The sequence below is a fragment of the Procambarus clarkii genome, chromosome 16 (genome assembly GCF_040958095.1).
Source record: "Procambarus clarkii isolate CNS0578487 chromosome 16, FALCON_Pclarkii_2.0, whole genome shotgun sequence".
Classification (NCBI taxonomy): domain Eukaryota; kingdom Metazoa; phylum Arthropoda; class Malacostraca; order Decapoda; family Cambaridae; genus Procambarus; species Procambarus clarkii.
The window spans coordinates 19,685,216-19,697,715 of record NC_091165.1 but is presented as its reverse complement, the minus strand read 5'-3'; the positions used below and the strand labels follow the sequence as shown (position 1 = coordinate 19,697,715).

Genomic DNA, 12,500 nt, shown 5'->3' with positions numbered 1-12,500 from the left:
CTCTCAAAACCTAGGTTCTGTGAATGTTAGATTTATCATTTATCATGCTGCGAAAAAAAAAGTGTCTTCTACGACCTCGTTGGTTGGGTGAATACTTTTTTTTGCAAATTTGGATGATTGTATTTTATGTTTTATATATGAATTTTCTTATGAATAGATTTATTAAAGTTCATTTCTGGGGAAATCTTTAGTATATCAGCAGAGTTTTCGTGGTGTTGGAGGTGGACTTGGATATCAGGATAGTGGTGGTTGCTGGTGAGCTTGGATATCAGGATAGTGGTGGTTGCTGGTGGGCTTGGATATCAGGATAGTGGTGGTTGCTGGTGGGCTTGGATATCAGGATAGTGGTGGTTGCTGGTGGGCTTGGATATCAGGATAGTGGTGGTTGCTGGTGAGCTTGGATATCAGGATAGTGGTGGTTGCTGGTGGGCTTGGATATCAGGATAGTGGTGATGCTAACTATTTCTGGCAAACTCCTTTTCTAGGTACAGAGCCTATCCCAGGAAAACCATCCCCTCCCTAGTGATGGTTTTATTAAGAGGGACTCTGCTCTACCTGGGACAATGTCTAGAGCAAGAGTAAAGTTGTCCCACAAATTAACGAGAGAGAGAGAGAGAGAGCAGAAATGTTCGCCATACCTCAGTCATACACAAACTGAAACAACCGGTCAACTTCTTGCCTTCAAGAACATCCCTAATGAACCGAGTTAAATAGAAATTTGGAGGGAAAAAAAAGAGACATTCCCTTAGAAGTGGGGAAAAAAGGGCGATCCCTTAGAAGGGGGTAAAAATAAGAGCCCATGACATCTTGTTTGTAGCAAACACGCGGTGGCCCTCGAGATAATTAAATGTAAACACTGCGGACAAATTGGAATGAATGCGGAGGAGAAATTTTTCGCCCAGATAACTGAAGAATCAGAGAAGCTGCGACTGGATAATGTTATGCGGGATTTAATGAGTAAATTCCCTTTCCCTCCCTCCCTCCTAATGGAGCCGTCAGTGAGCGAGCTGCGAGTGTGAGAGCTCCGACAATCTCCTCATAATATAGACACTAGAGGAGGGAATTTTGTTCCTTACTATTCACTCGTAAAATTCCCCCAGAGTTTGAGAGCTCCGGTCCCCTTAAAGTAGGGCTTGAGTGAGAGAGTTGTGTCACAAATATTATTGCTGTCAGGAGGGATGTAAGAAGGGCAGCGAGGAGGAGCGAGGAGGAGAAGAGCAGGAGAAGGAACAGGAGAAAGAGGAGTAGGAGGAGGCGTAGGAGGAGGAGGAGGAGGAGGAGGAGAAAGACTACAACATTGAGAGTTGGCAGTCTGGAGAAACACTATGACACACTATGAACCACTATGACACATCTACCTCACCGGTAGATGAGGTAAACACATACACCTGGAGGAACAGGATACGACAAATAAAACCGGACTTAATATCGCAGTGGCTGCTGAAGGAGGCCGAGAGGTACTTCAACACCCGCTAACTAAAGTTACCGTTAAAACATGCGAGAAAGATCACACCCAATTCTTGAAAATGGCAACTGTATTCCCAGTAGTGAAAAAGGCGATACACAGCGGTTAAATATTGACCCGTATCGCTGATACAAATTTCACGTACAGTCGCTGGTAGCGCCGTGGTTATCTTGAGGTTATCTTGATATGATTTCGGGGCTTTAGTGTCCCCGCGGCCCGGTCCTCGGTCACACCTCCCTTTTGTTACACACCCCGGTCGGGGAGGGGAGGGGAGCCGGTCGGCCGAGCGGACAGCACGCTGGGCTTATGATCCTGTGGTCCTGGGTTCGATCCCAGGCGCCGGCGAGAAACAATGGGCAGAGTTTCTTTCACCCTATGCCCCTGTTACCTAGCAGTAAAATAGGTACCTGGGTGTTAGTCAGCTGTCACGGGCGGCTTCTTGGGGGTGGAGGCCTGGTCGAGGACCGGGCCGCGGGGACACTAAAGCCCCGAAATCATCTCAAGATAACTTCAAGATAACCCCTAGGAAGCAGCCAGTAGCAGCTTTCTAACTCCCAGATACTTATTTACTGCTAGATGAACAGATGCATCAGGGTGATAAAACTCTGCCCATTTGTTTCCGCCTCCACCGGGGATCGAATCCGGAACCTCAGGACTACGAATTCGAAGCGCTGTCCACTCAGTTGTCAACCCAGTCGGTTGTGGCACAGTGGTAACACTCGCTTCGCAAGCGATTAGACCTAGGTTCGTATTCCGGCCGCGGGAAGGTTGACTAGCTGCCAATCCTTAACTGTACGCCTCTATTTACCCAGCAGTGATAGGTTACGTGGATGTTAAAAACTAATATGTCGTGCAGGTGATGAGTCACAATAACGTGGCTAAAGTATGTTGACCAGACCACACACTACAAGGTGAAGGGACGACGACGTTTCGGTCCGTCCTGGACCATTCTCAAGTCGATTGTCGTGTTCCAGGGAAATAATATTAACATATATTAATATGTCGTGTTCCAGGGAAATAGTATGTCATTCCAGGGAAACTGGTAGGTAAGACTTACCATGAGCTAAGGAAAGAGAAAGCTCTCGGTCTGCTAACAGGAGTCATCAGTAGTCTGTTCCTGAACCCAGTGTAAAAGAAAAAAAAAAAAAACACGGTGAAGGGTAACCAGGTTGAGTACAATATAGCAACTGGGAGGGAAAAATTTTCAACGTTAAAGTAGCGTGAATTGAGAGGACAAAAATCATGCTTGAGAAGATACAGTTACGACTGTAAGATGTTGTACATGTTCCGTAAGAATGTAACTTTCCTGTCGGTCGAATTCTTTCTCGAGTCTGGCCTTCAAGCCGTACATGGAGGCGGCTTCTACCACTTCGACTTCCAATGAGTTCCACTTACTGACCATCCGTAAAGGGTATGAGTCATTGTATATATTTTCGATTCATTTACATTTCAAGTTTCCACAAAGTTCTCTCATCCTATGTTTCCTAAATTTAACGAGGCTGCCTATGTCCTCCACATCTATTCCTCTCAGTATCTTACATGCTGTGATCATATCCACTCTCTTCTCTTCTCTAGGGTTGCGAGGTTCCTTTGATCTACGAGAACGCGTTAAAGTTCCTTTAACGCGTTCTAGTAGCTTTACCCCCCCCCCTCTCCTTAGCTCTGACACTAATCCTTTTGCAAACCTTTTCATTTTCAATTTTCACGAGGTGCGGGTTTCAGGCCGGTGCTGCTCACTGTACATCTGGACTTTTAGGATATATAGTTTTGAAAGGGGTTCTTATTTAATTTTGTATGTCTTGGAAGGGGGTCCCTATTTAATGTTATATGCTCAATGTTTGCTAGCTTCCCACATGCTGCTGATGTTACCACGTGTGTGTGTGTGTGTGTCTCTTGCGTAAGTTGTAAAATTATACACACGTTTCAAAATAGTTTTGTCCCTTTCGTATCTCAATTACCTTGCACTCTTTGGGATTTTAACTCTTACAGCCATTTGTCTGGCCATTTCTGAAAGTTGTCCAGTCTTCCTGTAAATGTATGCAGTACTTAACTTTTCCATTCGTTGCCTTTGTGTGTTGCAGAGAAAAAGAACTATGAGAAGAGCGCTTAGGTCGATTGGGAGGACAGTGAGAAGAGTTTTGATGAGGAAGAGGAATAGCAATGAGGAAGAGGAATAGCAGTGAGGAAGAGGAGTGAGTAGGGAAGAGTTCTAGCAGAATGAGGAGAAATAGTAAGGAGGAAGCAAGGAGTACCCAGAATGGAAGAGATGAACGCTTCTGCACAGAAATTGTCAACTTTTGGTCAACTGAATAGAACAAACTGGTTGTCAGGAAGAACACTTCAAAGACAATGAATCAATATCTGATTGAAATATTAAATTAACTAATGAATGAATAAATGAACAAGTTAATAAGTACATGGATGTAATAATGAACAAAATATATGAACATATATGATAAATAAATATGAACATGATAAAAATATATATGAACATATATGATTAAAAATATATGAACATATATGAACGTAAAATGAAAAAAAAGAGGTAGACACCCATTATAATACAGTGTGTGCCTAGAGGGGTATATACAGTCTATACGTTAGAATAATAGAGTATATCTGAAGACTTTTATACAAAGTATCCTGTGGAGAACAGAGCATTACTTCTGAGTACAATGTAGATATATTGCTTCACCGTTCAGATTATTTCTTTGGACGATAGAACATTTTGGTAGCCAGGCCAAAACACATGATCTATAAGTTCTTCACGAATAACGTGAACCTTCTGAATGCATGCTGTAAATGTATGCTTCCCCTTCTGAATGCAGGCTGTAAATGTATGCTTCCCCTTTTGAATGCAGGCTGTATATGTATGCTTCCCCGTCTGAATACATGCTGTATATGTACTCACCTAGTTGTGTTTCTGGGGATTGAGCTCTGGCTCTTTGGTCCCGCCTCTCAACTGTCAATTAACTCGTGTACAGATTCCTGAGCCTACTGGGCTTTATCATATCTACATTTCAAACTGTGTATGGAGTCAGCCTCCACCACATCACTGCCTAATGCATTCCACCTGTAAACTACTCTGACACTGAAAAAGTTCTTTCTAACGTCCCTGTGGCTCATGAGGATACTACGTTTTCACCTGTGTAACTTCGCTCGAGTACCCCCCATGTTGAACAATTTAATTTTATCTACCCTGTCGATTCCTCTTAGAATTTTATAGGTAGTGATCATGTCTTCCCGAGCTCTCCTATCTTCCAGAGACGTTAGGTTCATTTCATGCAGCCTTTCTTCGTAACTCATGCCTCTTAGTTCTGGGACTAGCCTAGTGGCATACCTTCGAAATTTTTCAAGCTTTGTGTTATGCTAGACAAGGTACGGGCTCCATGCTGGGGCCGCATACTCTAGGATAGGTCTTACATATGAGGTATACAAGGTTCTAAATGATTTCTTACACAGGTTCCTGAATGCAGTTCTGATGTTAGCAAGCCTCGCATACGCCGCCTATGTTATTCTGTTTATGTGGGCTTCAGGAGACAGGTTTGGTGTGAATCAATTCCTACATTTTTCTCTGTCCGTTTCATGGAGGACTTCATCTTCCATTCGGTGTCCTGTTTCTGGCCTCCTGTGTCCACTGCCTAGTTTCATTACCTTACATTTGCTCGGGTTGAACTGTAGTAGCCATTTTTTGGACCATTCATTCAGTTTATCTACATCATCTTGTCGCCTCATACTATCTTCCTCTGACTTAATTCTTCTCATAATTTTTGCATCATCAGCAAACATTGGCAGGAACGAGTCTATTCCCTCTGGGAGCTTATTCACATTTATCAGAAACAGTATAGGTCCAAGGACTGAACCCTGCGGGACTCCATTGGTAACACTTCGCCAGTCTGAGACCTCGCCCCCCTCACAGTGACTCGCTGTCTTCTGTTGCTATGGTACTCTCTAATCCAATGGAGTACCCTCCCTTTCACTCCTGCCTGCATCTCCAGCTTGTGCACTAGTGTATTGTGTAGAACTGTGTCAAAGGCTTTTTTGCAATCCAAAAATACGCAGTCTGCCCACCCCTCTCTTTCTTTCCTGATTTTTGATGCCTGGTCGTAGGATTCAATTAATCCTGTGATGCATGATTTGCCATCCCAAAACCCATGCTGATGTTGTGTTACAAATTTCTTTCGCTCCAGATGTTCCACTAGCTTTTTCGCACAATCTTCTCCATCAGCTTGCATAGTATGAAAGTTAGGGACACTGGCCTGTAGTTCAGTGCCTCTGTCTATCCCCTTTCTTGTTTATCGGGACTACATTAGCCGTCTTCCAAACTTTTGGCAGTTCTCCTGTTACCAGTGATTTGTTATACACTGTGGAGAGTGGCAGGCACAGTGCTTCTGCTCCTTCCTTTAGTATCCAAGGTGAGATTCAATCTGGGCCTATAGCCTTTGTCACATCCAACTCTAGTAAACACTTTCTTACTTCCCCGCTGGTAATCTCAAACTCTTCCAGTGGTGCCGGGTTAACTATTTCCTCTCTTATCTCTGGAACGTCCCCCTTGGTCTAATGTGAAAACCTCCTGGAATTTCGTATTGAGTTCCTTACACACTTCCTTGTCGTTTGAGGTGAATCTTTCTGCCCCCCAACCTCAGTTTTATTACCTGTTCCTTCACTGATGTTTTCATCCTGATGTGGCTGTGCAGTAATTTAGGTTGAGTCTTTGCTTTGCTGGCTATGTCGTTTTCATATTGCCCTTCTGCCTCTCTTCTCACCCTGACGTATTCATTCCTGGCGCTCTGGCATCTTTCTCTGCTCTCTAGTATCCTAATATTTTTATAGTTTCTCCATGCCCCTGCACTTAGTTGCTTAGCTAGCTTACATCTCTGATTAAAGATGAAGCATATGTATGCTTCCCCTTCTGAATACCTTCAGAGTAATCCCTTACCCCTTCAGAGAATCCATTGGAGTACAGAGAATTCATTTGGAGTTCAAAGTGTTCCTTTGGAGTACAGGTCGAAAACAAATATAATGAATTGAAGGAGGAGATGAACTCCTCCAATCACTTCAAGAGCAGCTGTGTGATGGCATTACCAAAATATCATATTTTTAGCCAGGAGAATCTCTTAAGTCATTCCCAGTATATGAATACTGAATGGTTAAAATACCTTGTGCTACGAGATGCAGGCATTTGAGAGAGCATGCGGTGCGCTTCAAGGGGATTAGCGACGATTTGATCTACTTGTAAGCTTACACTTCCTCGCCAAGCTGTGGAGGACTGCGATCAGATTAGAAATAGATTAAGCAATTAAGCGTGAAATATAAGTCACACAGGATGTGTTTAAATCATATGATTCAACATCTAATACAATCAGCCGTTGCCAGGTCCATATAGAAGGTCACAAGAGAGATTGGCTGGATAACTAGGACATTTAAGCTAGGACAGTCAAGTTCCGGACTCCAGTAGGGGAGATTGATAGGGGGGGGGGGAATGTCGATCAAATAAGTCCTCAGAGGACTAGGGAGACGAGGTCTCCAGGGCTAGATATTGGCCTGGTCTATCAAATGAAAATTTCAAGGTGTGGGGGATGGGGGGTGTATAAATGCTAATATTTGTTTAAGCATTCAACTTATACCGACCCAAATCGGCGTGTGTTTGCCCCGTACCCTAGATTAGTCCCCCTTGCAAAGTTAGGTCAGGCTAGCCCCTAAGCATCTGGCCTCCAATCCTAGACAAACAAGAAAAAAAAGATATCCCCCCCTCTCTCTCATTTTATATTATATATATATATATATATATATATATATATATATATATATATATATATATATATATATATATATATATATATATATTCTATTTGTATCTTGCATATAGTTCCGTCTTAGTTACGTGCCTTCCATAATTCCTGAAACCTGGTGTCTCAGAAAACCCGGCCCACTTACCTTGCTGCTCCAAAACTTGCGTCGTTCGCTAGCAAAGTTGGGCGCCAGAGTTTGGTTGAGGTGGTTGCAGGGAGGACGTCTGGCTGGTGTAGCCCGGCCCTTACTGTCCCCACGCACGCTCCCTCTCATTCCAATTCATCTTCCTTTGCCCCAGTCGTCGTCTGGTGTTCGCCTAGTTGGGCTTGCGGGGAAGGTTGAGCTTCAGCTCTTTGGTCCTGCTTCTCAACTGCCAGTCAACTGGGGGTACCGGTTTTTGAGCCTATTAGGCTCTGTCATATCTACTTTTGAGACTGTGTATATGGAGTCTGCCGTAGCCACAGCACTGTCCGATGCTTTACATTTGTGTACTACTCTGACATACATTTTTTTTTAGCGTCTCTTTGGCTCATTTAGGTACTCAGTTGTCCACCTTTGTGTGTGTGCGAGCGCGCTTCGTTTTGTTTTTAGTTGCTTTGTGTGGTGTTCCGTGTGTTGAGTATTTTGAGTGAGTTGAGTGAGGATGGGTTTAGTGAGAATATGTAGTGTTGAGGGGTGTGTAGCGTGAGCATGTGTGTAGCGTGAGCGTGTGTGTAGAGTGAGCATGTGTGTAGAGTGAGCATGTGTGTCGAGTGAGCATGTGTGTCGAGTGAGCATGTGTGTCGAGTGAGCATGTGTGTCGAGTGAGCATGTGTGTCGAGTGAGCATGTGTGTAGAGTGAGCATGTGTGTCGAGTGAGCATGTGTGTCGAGTGAGCATGTGTGTCGAGTGAGCATGTGTGTCGAGTGAGCATGTGTGTCGAGTGAGCATGTGTGTCGAGTGAGCATGTGTGTCGAGTGAGCATGTGTGTCGAGTGAGCATGTGTGTCGAGTGAGCATGTGTGTCGAGTGAGCATGTGTGTCGAGTGAGCATGTGTGTCGAGTGAGCATGTGTGTCGAGTGAGCATGTGTGTCGAGTGAGCATGTGTGTCGAGTGAGGATGTACATTATTTTATATCAACTTTTTCATAGTGTGGCATCAGTACAGTCGGGTTCGTCCTTGACTCTCAATCGAGAATTCCGGGATCGAATCCCGGGCGGGACATAAATAATTAGGCGTATTTCCTATCACCTAATGCACCTGTTCACCTAGCAGCTCACCTAACCTCCTGTTGTGGGAATCGAGTAGATATCACAAACCTCTCCCAGAGGTTCAATGACCTTAGTCTTTATCAGACTCAAATCAATGAATTGAATGTGCTGAATGTTTTCTGTTTGTGGGTTGTTTGTTTGTTTTGCTCACTTGTTTGTTTTGCTCACTTGTTTGTTTTGCTCACTTGTTTGTTTTGCTCACTTGTTTGTTTTGCTCACTTGTTTGTTTTGCTCACTTGTTTGTTTTGCTCACTTGTTTGTTTTGCTCACTTGTTTGTTTTGCTCACTTGTTTGTTTTGCTCACTTGTTTGTTTTGCTCACTTGTTTGTTTTTTTCTAAGCCCCGACTGGTGTGCTTGTTGTTGTTTGTACCTGTGTACCGTTCACCAGGTTGGTGTACCATGTACCGGGGTGTACCGTTCACCAGGTTGGTGTACCATGTACCGGGGAGTACCGTTCACCAGGTTGGTGTACCATGTACCTGAGTGTACCGTTCACCAGGTTGGTGTACCGTTCACCAGGTTGGTGTACCGTTCACCAGGTTGGTGTACCATGTACCGGAGTGTACCGTTCACCAGGTTGGTGTACCATGTACCTGAGTGTACCGTTCACCAGGTTGGTGTACCGTTCACCAGGTTGGTGTACCGTTCACCAGGTTGGTGTACCATGTACCGGGGTGTACCGTTCAGAGCTCGTCGTTACAGAAGCTCATGACTCTTCGAGGATGAAAGAATTACTTCCGACATGGTGGTTTTAGATTCAGCAACATGGAGCAAAACGTTCCTAAGTAGCACGGGATAGGGCGAGCCCGTAGTGGACTTGCCTGGCTCAGGAGCAGGGCAAGTAGCACCGGATATGGTGAGTTCGTAGTGAACTTACTGGCTCAGGAGCAGGACAAGTAGCACGGGATATGGTGAGCTCGTAGTGGACTTACTTGGCACAGGAGCGGCGGGGCTGTAGCTGTGGGTCAAAGACTTGGAGTTTGAGTCTCGTAAATATGGATATTCCAGGCCATCGCTGGGATGGCTTACGTTAAATTGCAGTTGTGAAGGAGACTTCGTGTTGCTCCACTTTGTAAATGCATTATTCAAAGTCGCGAAAGTTTGGGCATATATCATTGGGGGGTCCATCTCTCCCCCCCCCCCCCACCTCCCCCCCTCCCCTCTTCCAATAGGGTGACCCACTTTGTAAATGCATTATTCAAAGTCGCGAAAGTTTGGGCATATATCATTGGGGGGTCCATCTCTCCCCCCCCCCACCTCCCCCCCTCCCCTCTTCCAATAGGGTGACCCACTTTGTAAATGCATTATTCAAAGTCGCGAAAGTTTGGGCATATATCATTGGGGGGTCCTTCTCTCCCCCCCCCACCCCCCCCCCCCCCCCCCCACCTCCCCCCCTCCCCCCCTCCAATAGGGTGACCATTACAAGGAGGCACGACGTTGTCTCCTACTGTTCTTAACAATTTGTAAACTCCTACTTCTGTATTGATTGATTTATGTTTTTTTTTTTTTTATATCATTGAATTTCAGTTTAGTTTAACTAATAATTATTTAGTGTTTTGATTTTTTTAATCCTCTATTTCAGTTTAGTTTTAACACTAGTAATTTTTGTTGTAAATCATATATTACACTTTGACTGCACTAAATATTTTTGGTAGAAAATCATCAGATTTTTTTTATTTTTCTAATATTTTTTTTTTACCTGTAAAAGACAACTTAATTTAAACACTATTTTTTGTATACATCATTCTGAGTTTGGCTGTTGTGGTCGAGATGCTCAAGTATGTTGTCGTACAGTGAGTGTACTCACCTAGTTGTACTCACCTATTTGTGCTTGCGGGGGTTGAGCTTTGGCTCTTTGGTCCCGCCTCTCAACTGTCAATCAACTGGTGTACAGGTTCCTGAGCCTACTGGGCTCTATCATATCTACATTTAAAACTGTGTATGGAGTCAGCCTCCACCACATCACTGCCTAGTGCATTCCATCCTTTAACTACTCTGACACTGAAAAAGTTCCTTCTAACGTCTCTGTGGCTCATGTGGGTACTCAGTTTCCACCTGTGTCCCCTTGTTCGCGTCCCACCAGTGTTGAATAGTTTATCCTTGTTTACCCGGTCGATTCCTCTGAGGATTTTGTAGGTTGTGATCATGTCTCCCCTTACTCTTCTGTCTTCCAGTGTCGTAAGGTGCATTTCCCGCAGCCTTTCCTCGTAACTCATGCCTCTTAGTTCTGGGACTAGTCTAGTGGCATACCTTTGGACTTTTTCCAGCTTCGTCTTGTGCTTGACAAGGTACGGGCTCCATGCTGGGGCCGCATACTCCAGGATTGGTCTTACATATGTGGTGTACAAGATTCTGAATGATTCCTTACACAGGTTCCTGAACGCTGTTCTGATGTCAGCCAGCCTCGCATATGCCGCAGACGTTATTTTTATGTGGGCTTCAGGAGACAGGTTTGGTGTGATATCAACTCCTAGATCTTTCTCTCTGTTCGTTTCATTAAGTACTTCATCTCCTATTCTGTATCCTGTGTTTGGCCTCCTATTTCCACCACCTAGTTTCATTACTTTGCATTTACTCGGGTTGAACTTCAACAGCCATTTGTTGGACCATTCACTCAGTCTGTCTAGGTCATCTTGTAGCCTCCTACTATCGTCCTCAGTTTCAATCCTCCTCATAATTTTTGCATCATCGGCAAACATTAAGAGAAACGATTCTATACCCTCTGGAAGATCATTTACATATATCAGAAACAGTATAGGTCCAAGGACTGACCCCTGCGGTACTCCACTCGTAACGTCTCGCCAATCTGAGACCTCACCCCTCACACTGACTCGTTGTCTCCTGTTACTTAGGTACTCCTGTATCCAACGGAGTACCTTCCCTTTCACTCCAGCCTGCATCTCCAGTTTTTTCACTAGCCTCTTGTGTGGCACTGTGTCAAAGGCTTTCTGACAATCCAAAAATATGCAGTCTGCCCACCCTTCTCTTTCTTGCCTTATTTTTGTTGCCTGGTCGTAGAATTCAAGTAACCCTGTGAGGCAGGACCTGCCATCCCTGAATCCATGTTGATGCTGTGTTACAAAGTTCTTTCGCTCCAGGTGCTCCACTAGCTTTCTTCGCACAATCTTCTCCATCAGCTTGCATGGTATGCAGGTTAGGGACACTGGTCTGAGTGTGAGTGTGTGTGTGTGTGTATTCACCTAGTTGTATTCACCTAGTTGTGCTTGAGGGGGTTGAGCTTTGCTCTTTCGGCCGCCTCTCAACTGTCAATCAACTGTTTACTAACTACTATTTTTTTTTCACACCACACACACACACACACCCCAGGAAGCAGCCCGTGACAGCTGACTAACTCCCAGGTACCTATTTACTGCTAGGTAACAGGGGCATTCAGGGTGAAAGAAACTTTGCCCATTTGTTTCCGCCTCATGCGGGAATCGAACCCGCGCCACAGAATTACGAGTCCTGCGCCCTATCCACCAGGCTACGAGGCCCCCTGTGTGTGTGTGTGTGTGTGTGTGTGTGTGTGTGTGTGTGTGTGTGTGTGTGTGTGTGTGTGTGTGTGTGTGTGTCGTTCCTTGAGCCTGTGGCCAGCTGTCTTATGTAAGGGATGATCGATTGATGAAGATTAAGCCACCGCAAGAGGTGGCACGGGCATGAATGGCCCGCAGGTGGTATATAGAGAGATGTTTGAGGAGAATGTGTTCTTTGGTGGTGGAACATCATGATGTGTCACCGAGCCTGTGATGTTATGAAAGGGCCGAGGTGGAGAGTACATATACCTCAAGCTAGAGTCCATTGATGGAATCAGATCACTTACAGATTGGATTGGATTCCACTATATTTTGTTTACCCTCTTCACTCTTTCATTTGTAATATATTTACCCTAATTAACGCGACCTAATCAAATCTAATCTGACCTAAGCTGACCTAATAGGGGATTATTCCACGAGAGAAACATGCAAATTAAGCTGGTGGACGAGGCATTTTG

At 44.6% G+C, this 12,500-nt stretch overlaps 1 non-coding gene across 1 annotated transcript; it reads right to left on the bottom strand.

The window, feature by feature from the left end:
* Positions 1-11,931: 11,931 nt before the first annotated feature.
* On the bottom strand, positions 11,932-12,002 carry TRNAT-CGU (transfer RNA threonine (anticodon CGU)). Its single transcript has one exon. It is a non-coding gene; the product is annotated as a tRNA-Thr (tRNA).
* Between the last annotated feature and the right edge of the window lie 498 nt (positions 12,003-12,500).